The sequence below is a fragment of the Somniosus microcephalus genome, unplaced genomic scaffold (assembly GCF_052327205.1).
Source record: "Somniosus microcephalus isolate GS21.2 unplaced genomic scaffold, FLI_Smic_1.0 unresolved_chr1, whole genome shotgun sequence".
NCBI classification, from domain to species: domain Eukaryota; kingdom Metazoa; phylum Chordata; class Chondrichthyes; order Squaliformes; family Somniosidae; genus Somniosus; species Somniosus microcephalus.
Window position 1 is genome coordinate 39,934,241 of NW_028225179.1, and position 9,920 is coordinate 39,944,160.

The window sequence follows — 9,920 nt, forward strand, 5'->3', positions numbered from 1 at the left end:
TAAGTATGTCGTTTTTCATTTTAGACCAAAAAAGTAGATCAGAGAATTAATTACATGGTGTACAGCTTGGAACAGTGGAGTTCCAAAGGGATTTCGGGTTCATGTACACAGACCACTAAAATGTAGCAGTCAGGTACAGAAATAATTATAAAAATCTCATAGCATGTTAAGCTTTATAACGAGGGGCTAGAATATAAAGGAGAGGAAGTTATTCTACAGCTATACAAAGATCTGGTTAGACCGCATCTGGATTTCTGTGTACAGTTCTGGGCACTGCCTGTTAAAAAGGATAGATTGACCTTGGAGGAAGTGAAGTGCACATTCACCAGATCGTTACCAGCGCTCCAAGGGTTAAAATATGAGCAGAGATTACATAAACTGGGCTTGTACTTCCTGCAATATAGAAGGTTGTGGGGATTTGATTGACGTTTTTAAGATTTAGAAACAAGTTGATAAGGTAGATAGAGAGAAACCTTTTTTGCCATTGTTGCAGGAGTCTCGGACAAGGGGACATAATCATAAAATCAGAGGCAGGCCTGTTGTAGGTGTTTTGTGGACCAAGTGATATGCAAGTTCGACGCTAACACCATCCCCGGAAAAGATGACAGACTCAGAGTTATGGTTCAAAACGGTCTTTACTCGCAGGCCTGTGGAGAACCTTTCAGATCGCTGTCTAAATCCGACTCCACCGATATCCCAGCAACGTTCACAATTGTACAAAAATCAAACCCCTGCCCTAGGGGCGGGTGCAAAGCTTATCAGCATATACACATTTATTGCTAAATGGCAATTATAAACCGTGACATTTAATCCTTCCTGCCACCTATAAATGCACAGTCCTATTATCGGTGACTGTGGCCTCATTTTAATCTATTGCTTTACAACCGTCCGTTTGTCTCTGGTCAGGTGGTTTGCTCGTTGCATGTTTTCTTAAGATAACAGTCCTCGTTCAATTTCTGCAAAGCGCAGATTCTGACCTTCTCTCGGGTTACTTCTGCAAAGCAAGCACATTCTGATTAGTCCCACCATACTTTGATGTAATGGAACCCTGTTGTGAGTTTACAACAAACGAATTCTTAGGTGTGTTATCTCGTATGTGTTGCCTCACCTGGCCGAACAGACATCCTCCACTAATCTTCCCACGAGTTGCCCTGCAGTTTAATTTCTCAGCATTCGAAGTCATTTAACCATATTTTTAAAGCTTAGCTGGGTAAATGCAATATACAGGCCCATATATCATTTAACTCAGGGTATGGATTAACTCATTATCTCCACCTTGTACATTGGTGCTACATTATACATATCCTGACCTAAAAAACTAAAGTATAATAGTAATTTGGTTACTTCAAGGCCATTCGGGAAAGGAGTTAGCAAACATTTCTTCACGCGAAGATTGGTAGCAGTGTCGAACTCTCTCTCACAAAATAGCAGTATATGCCAGCTCAACTAATAATTTAATCTGAGATGGGTAGGTTTTTGCTAGACATGCGTTAAAATGATTTGGAGCCAACGCTGATGGATGGAGTTAAGACACAGCTCAGACAGGAATTCAGTGAATGGTGAACAGGCTCAAGGTGCTGAATGGCCTCCTGTTCCTATGTTCAGAACACCAATTGGAAATGAAGAAACGCTGTCTTGAAGGGTGAATTATAAATATGGCACAATCCCTTGCAGAGATCATAAGCGTTTTCAAACCAAAAATATTATTAGTTTTTATGTTCAATTCCATTACCTGAGCATCTACTAGGAGTGGGGTTCGAACCTACGCGGACAAACGCCCATTAGATTTTAAGTCCAACGCCTTAACCACTCGGCCATCCTGGTGATATAAACAGCAATGCACAGTTGTACACAATTCAACAAATTCCTTTCACATCAAAATACAAATCCATTGATAATGCCATTGATTTTAATGCTGCTGTGGAAAAATATAACATCAGTTACTCTCCAGTTTCCTGCTTTTCACTATGGGCATCTATTCCCTCTACACCTCCAGCAGGACGGCTTCTTCCCTGAATGGAGACCAACACAATCCCTATCACTAGCACCCTCCTCCGCCTGGCTGAACTTGTATTGAACATACATTGAACTACTTCTCCTTTGAAACCACTCACATCAACCAAATAAGCCCAGCTTCTTCCACAGCTAACTTGACGACACTTCCTCCCACCTTGATTCTTATTTCTTATTCTCAGTTTCTCTTCTGATGATGCCACCTTCCGATATGTTTTACTTTTCCCTCAACCGAGGAATCGCCTCCACCACGGTGGACAGGACCCTCGACCGTGCCCGTTCTATTTCCCTCACTTCGGCTCTCACCCATTCCCCTCCCTCCCAGAAGCACGATAGGGGTCCCCTTGTGCGTACCTTTCATCCCACCAGCCTCCACATTCAACGGATCACCCTCCGCCATTTCCACCACCTCCAGCGTGATCCCACCACCAAACACATCTTTCCCATCATCCCCCTTCAGCATTCGGAAGAGACCATTCCCTCTGCGACACTCTGGTCCACTCATCTCTCACCCACCACCCCTTTCCCTTCCCACAGCACCTGCCTGTGCAAGCGCAGGAGATGCAAAACCGGCCATTTTACCTCTTCCCTTCTCATTGTCCAGGGAACCAAACACACCTTCCAGGTGAAACCACGATTTACCTGTACTTTTTGCAATTTAGTAAACTGTATTCGCCGCAGACTCCACTACGTTGGGGAGACCACACATAGATTGGGTGATCACTTTGCAGAACTCCTCAATTCAGTCTGCAAGCATGAACCTGAGCTTCTCTTCGCTGGTCATTTTAATTCCCCGCCCAGCTCTCGCTCTGACCTCTCTCTCCTCGGCTTCCTACACTGTTCTAATGAAGCTCAATGGAAGCTCGAGTAACAGCACCTCATCTTTCGAATAGGCACTTTACAGCCTTCCGGACTCAACACTGAGCTCAGTAATTTCACATTCTAAACACTGCTCCCATTTTTTTTGGACAGTCGCTTTTGGTAATGATTCTGCTTTTCCCTTTTACACTTCCTCTCGGCGCATATTTTTTCTTTTCGTGGCTCATTCCCATCCCCTTTCCCTTTTGTCATGTAATCACTCCTGCCTTCCACCCTCTCAGAGGCCTTTCATTTTGTTCTTTCCTCCCCGCCCCCTTTCCCTGCTCACATCTCAAACTTCTCCCAGTTCGGATGAAATGTTATCGACCTGAAACACTAACTCTGTTTCTCTGTCCACTAATGCTGCCTGACCTGCTGAGTGTGTACAGCAATTTCAGTTTGCTTTTCAGATTTCCAGCATCCGCATTATTTCACTGTAGAAAAAGTAACATCAGTGCTTTGGATACGAAGCTGTGTTATCAAGCGGTAATGCACCACTCCTGTGAAGCGAGAAGTGCGGGTTCAACCCCTGTCCGTGTCTTCATAAAAGTTGTTGACCTCCTGTTGTTCCGAGCAGCCCATCATGATGTTGGATTGTAATAATTAAGCAGGTCCGCCAACCCGTGAGTTTCAAGATCCATTGAATGTTCCACAGTCCATTGATTTTCCCAATCCTTTGCTAAATGTCTTTATCTGAAGTCACCTGGTCAAGAACATTACTATTTGTATCCCACAGGACTAAATAAACCACACCGAGGCAGAGGATTGAGCATCCTAGAGTGACACAGAGCTGAAGGAGGCTATTCGGCCCATCAGATTTGTGCCCGATTTGTGAAAGATCTGTCCAATTAGAGTCACTGCCCTGCACTTCCACAGAACCCTGCAAATTTTTGCCCGTCAAGTATTTTTCCAATTCACTTTTGAAAGTTACCATTGAATCTGCTTCGATCTCCCATGTTGCTATAATAATGCAAACCTAAGTGAAAGGGTGCTGGAATAGTTGGACCAGTGAATCATCTTAAAGCATTCTAACATAAATCATCTTAAATCATTCAAACATTTCCCACCTTTAGACCCAGAATTTCATCAATCACTCTGAGCCAATTAACTTTCTTTCTGTCTTTACCGTTGATCTGCTTGGAGTTTGCAGTCGATTACTGTTACATTGATGTCAGCACTGCGAACATGTCCGCACGGCTCCAACGGTTCCTTTGGTCTTATTTGATTGGTTGATAATTATTCCTGAGTTCCCCCGCACTCCAGGCTTGGGAGAGCTCTCTGCTGACCCGGCTTCTTGTTTTTCCTCTTCAATTGTGTAAGGCTTTGTCTAAGCAATATGTAAAGGATGATGACCGGGTCCAGTGGACGGCATTGGAAAATAACTAACAGTTGTGAAATAATTCTGACCAACGGGTGTATCGAGATGATATTGACCTGTTCCCAACGTGATTTCCTTCCCACCCCCTCTCTCTCTGTTAGCAGGTTTTCATTTTCCTGGTGTAGTTGGTGCAGGTGTTTTACTGAGATATCACTTCGTTCTATAATCTCTTTTAGTTTTAGTGTCGTGTGTGGGATGGTGGTGGGGCGTCCAGCGAATCTCCAAATCCAATCAATATTTTGTCAGTGTCTGAGAGCGTATCACCGTGCACTGTGATGTTAGTAACATCATGCTTGGTCACTGGTATCAGGATCTCATGATCTATCTTGGTGACCGGGGTCGGTTCAAAGCAGAAAGAGGAGTGAGTGACTGGGAGGTTGAGGTGCGAAGCGACACAATATCGCCCCTGTGCGACACATCTAGCATTAGCTTATCTCTGGTGCCAGCTTGTTCCAGACATGGTGCAATTTGTTGTTTCTTTATTCCAAACAAAACCCCCATAGTGTTTCATTAACTTCTCCCAGGTGATATCGACACATCCTTTGAGTAAAGAACATCCTGCCATGTCTGGTGCTGTCCTTCATTCATTTATTTGCTCCAGGTACGGTGGGAAGGGATGATATTCATTATGCAATTTCTCCTCCAGTTTCCGAACTGATTCTACTGACCATACTTTTATGGATCCATGGGTCGCTTGTATTGTCATGGCAGGAATGATCCCTCCCAGACCCTTAAGTTTAACATGGCATGGGTGAGACGTATCCCAGACACTGTCCAACCTCCTGAGCTCACTATGGAAAGCATGACGTCCACACCTTCCATTCTGCCAGCTGTTTATTGGGGATTAGGTTGTTCTTGATATCACCCAATCCCTGTTGTATGGGGGAAAGAAGGAATACACCATACATGCTACAAGCATCTCCCTTTGAGGCGTCACTTGAAGCCTGACCATCCAGTTCGATGGTGCACTAATTCTGTCCTGCATTCTATGTTCATTGTTCCATCACTGAGAACAAAACCTGTCGAATCTCCCCTCCATGGTCCTCGAACATCTGGGTCTCCTTTAGCAATGTTATCTTAAGCTGCAGTTGCATCTTTTCCTCACTTTCAGCCAAGGAACTAATGGTCATCTTATTGCACCTGGCAGTGCCCCCCAGCTCAATACCCAACGACTGCTCCCACCACAGCTACAAAACCCAGCCATTGCCCCCCATCTCCAATACCCAACCATTGCCCCCGGCTCCAATACCCAACCACTGCTCCCCCCACAGCTACAATGCCCAACCATTGCCACCCGGCTCCAAAACCAACCATTGCTCCCCCACAGCTACAATGCCCAACCATTGCCCCCGGCTCCAATACCCAACCATTGCTCCCCCCACCGCTACAATACCCAACCATTACCCCCCAGCTCCAAAACAAAACCACTGCTCCCACCACAGCTACAATACCCAAACATTGCCCCAAGACTCCAATACAAAACCACTGCTGCCACCACAGCTACAGTAACCAACCATTGCCCCACGGCTCCAAAACCCAACCACTGCTCCCTCCACAGCTACAATACCCAACCATTGCCCCCCGGCTACAGTACTCAACCATTGCCCCCCAGCTCCAAAACCCAACCATTGCCCCCGGCTCCAATACATACACACTGCTCCCACCACAGATACAATACTCAACCACTGCCCGCTGGATCCAATACACAACCACTGCTCCCACCACAGCTACAATACTCAATCACTGCCCGTTGGATCCAATACCCAAACACTGCTCCCCCCACAGCTCCAATACCGTACCATTGCCCACGGTTCAAATACCCAACCATTGACCCCGGCTCCAATACCGTACCATTGCCGCCAGTTCCAATACCCAACCATTGCCCCCGGCTCCAATACACAACCATTGTCCCCGGCTCCAATGCGCAACAATTGTCCCTCGGCTTCAATACTCAACCATCCCCCCACTTCACCATCCATGCCCCCCCCCCGGCTCCAGTATCCAAGCATTCAAACACTGCCCCCTGGTAACACTACCCAACAATTCACCCACTGCTCTACGGCTCCAGTAATCAAGCATTCACCCACTGCCCCCGGCTCCAGTACCCAAACCTTCGCCCAATGCCCCCTCAGCTCCATTACCCAGCCATTCACCCACTGCCCCCTCGGCTCCAATAGACAATCATGACCTCCGGATCCAATACCCAACCATTCATCCACTGCCCCCCGCCCCCGACTCCAATACCCCACCATTCACCCACGGACCCCCGGCTCCAATACTCAACTATTCACCCACGGACCCACGACTCCAATACCCAACCATTCACCCACTGCCCCTCCGCTCCAATACCCAACCATTCACTCACTGCCCCCGGCTCCAATACCCAACCATTCACCCACGGACCCACGATTCCAGTACCCAACCATTCACCCTAGGACCCCCGACTCCAATACCCAACCATTCACCCACTGCCCCCGGCTCCAATACCCAACCATTTACCCACTGACCCCCGGCTCCAATACCGAACCATTCACCCACGTACACCCGACTCCAATACCCAAATATTCACCCACGGACCCCCGACTCCAGTACCCAACTATTCACCCACAGCACTCCCCCCGGCTCCAATACCCCACCATTCACCCACTGCCCCCCGGCTCAAATATCCAACCATTCCCCCACGGGCCCCCGACTCCAATACCCAACCATTCACCCACTGCAACTCCACTCCAATACCCAACCATTCACCCAAGGACCCCAGACTCCAATACCCAACCATTCACCCACTGCCCCCGACTTCAATACCCAACCATTCACCCACGAATCCCCGACTCCAATACCCAACCATTCACCCACAGCACCCCCCCCGGCTCCAATACCCTACCATTCACCCACTGCCCCCCGGCTCAAATATCCAGCCATTCACCCACGAACCCCCGACTCCAATACCCAACCATTCACCCACTGCCCCTCCACTCCTATACCCAACCATTCATTCATTGCCCCCGGCTCCAATACTCAACCATTCACCCACGGACCCCCGATTCCAATACCCAACCGTTCACCCACGGACCCCCGACTCCAATACCCAACCATTCACCCACGGACCCCCGACTCCAATACCCAACCATTCACCCACGGACCCCCGACTCCAATACCCAACCATTCACCCACTGCCCCTCCGCTCCAATACCCAACTATTCATCCATTGCCCCCGGCTCCAATACCCAAAAATTCACCCACAGACCCCCGATTCCAATACCCAACCATTCACCCACGGACCCCCGAATCCAATGCCCAACCATTCACCCACGGACCCCCGGCTCCAATACCCAACCAGGTGTTGTAAGTATGTGGTTTTGCTTATAATTATTATGAGCTTAAAGTAAATGATTTTAGATACTTGCTTGTGATAAGTTCATGAATTGATTACAGTTTGTATTCTGGTAATTACTTGGAACCTCTTGTAGATTTTTCAGTAAAAGAAGGTTCACAGATTCATTGGGTTTTGTGTTGTCTGTTCCACGAGTCTGAACTCTATAAGCTGTCAGACAATCAGAAAGTCTTACACATCACATCAGCATCAGTTCTCCAGCCACACGTAAACATGTCTTATCTTACTTCTCATATACACTCCAGGACGTGACACTGGGAGTAGTCCAGAGATTAGTACCTTTTTCATCCTGCAGCTTGACTTCCTCCCTTGCTCTGGAAAATCTGTCTGTAGGACCACAGCCCGTTTCCTATCTTCGTCGTTGGTTCCAACTTGGATCATGGCTGCTGGCTGTTCATTTGCCCCTCTCAAAATGTTATGCACCCTACTAGTGATGTCCATCACCCTGGCATCAGGGAGGCAACACACCCTGCGGGACTCACGATGACGGATGCTGTAACGCGTATCTATCCCCCTGAATATCGAATCCCCAAGGACTACTGAATGTATTCGTTTTGCTGCGCCCCCCTGTGCAGCCATTTGCCCCACGAAGCCGTTTAGCAGATTCACCCAACTCTCCCTTCACCAAGCTCTTTGCCCTGGGATGCACTCCCCCGGGGTGTCATCACCGTCACCAGTATCAGCACGGAAAACCGGGTTGAGAGTGCCAGATTCGCGGGGGATTCCTGCAGGGCCTGCCTCTTCCTAATCTGCCGGCTGGCCACCCACTTACTCCCCACCTGAACTCTCTGTAGCTGCGAGGTTACCACCTCCTGCAACTTTTCTGCGGGGAATTGCCAGACTCCCGAATGCCCAGCAGTTACGCCCACCGCTCCTCAGTCTCAGAAACCCTGAGCTCGAGCATCTGGGGCTCTTCCTGCACACGTGGTTGTCCAGGACACAGGAAACTTTCTGGAAGTGCTAATTGCCACAAGGATTGCAGGCAACGGGTCTCAGCTCCCCTTGATCTTGATTACAATGGACCTGTATTTGAAGGGAACTGATTTCCAGGGTTAAGAGGAAAACGATGGGGTCTGGGTTCAAATTTTACAGCTCTTTCAAAGAGCCGGCACTGGCACGATGGGCCGAATGGCCCCTTCAGTGCTGTAAACTTCTATGATTCTATTCTATTATTCTATATATATATTAGTTTAGCACCCCTTACTCCTACTTATTATTTAATTAATGATGTACATCCGATTTTTATTTAATGCAATTCAGATTCCTTTAATGTTGCTATCCTGAACTTAGTTAATTTTAATTTTATCTCCAGATCTAATTAGTTAGACTATTTTTGTGTATTTACTGTTGTTCCTTGATTTAAGTTACTGAGCAGCTCCTTCCCCCTTTGCACCGAAGTCCCACTCTCACCAACTTCCCATCACCACTCAGTTTAGCAGATTCACCCAACGCTGTCTTCACCAAACTCTCTCCCCACGGCAGGTGGAAAACACTTCTCCATTGAAAACACGTGATGTTCATATTATTGTATTATCATTCTATCAGCCCCGAGGTTTATTGTTTAAATATATCCGGAGATCCAAGCTCGCTCTGTTAAAGCAGAATGACAATGAGTGCAATGGGAAATGTGAAGAAACAGCAGCAATTCCTTTCTGCTCACTGTACACACTGAAGGCAATTATTGTTAGGCAGCAGCCACAGTTGAATCCACATCCAACGGTCCCACTTCATCTTAACTGTACGCCCCATTTTATAAATAGTGTGAGGTAACTTTAAACACAATACATGACAATACATTCAGCTGCAATGTAGATTCACGCTGCCCTCTTCTGACTATTTTCTGATTTATAGTCAAAGTTTCCGTGAAATTACCGTAAGGTGGAAATACCGGCCAGGACACTGGGAGAATTATTTGGGATGGTTTTACGATGTTGAAGAATTACCCAACAGGTACGTGTAGTGTTCCTTCTTTCCTATATTTGGTTCAATCCATCATTCGTTGATTGGGTGTCTGGCAGGTCACTGATTCACCACTTCCTTTAATTTACCCAATTGGCTTCACCTTCTTCTCAGAGACATTCTTTTGCTCAACAGGACACCTGCAATCTGTCGGTTCCAACAATCCGGGAAGCTCCAGCTTCGTTTCGATACAATGAAGCGAGCCTTCAGGGAGGCCGTGTGTCAGCCGTAGCTCAGTTGATGACACCCTGAATCAGAAAGATATTGGTTCAGATCTTGAGCTCTCCAGTGCCGCACTGAGGGAGTGCTGCACTGCCG

The 9,920-nt window shown here is 47.3% G+C and overlaps 1 non-coding gene across 1 annotated transcript; it reads right to left on the minus strand.

The window, feature by feature from the left end:
* Nucleotides 1-1,741: 1,741 nt before the first annotated feature.
* On the minus strand, nt 1,742-1,824 carry trnal-uaa (transfer RNA leucine (anticodon UAA)). The gene has a single exon. It is a non-coding gene; the product is annotated as a tRNA-Leu (tRNA).
* Nucleotides 1,825-9,920: the final 8,096 nt, after the last annotated feature.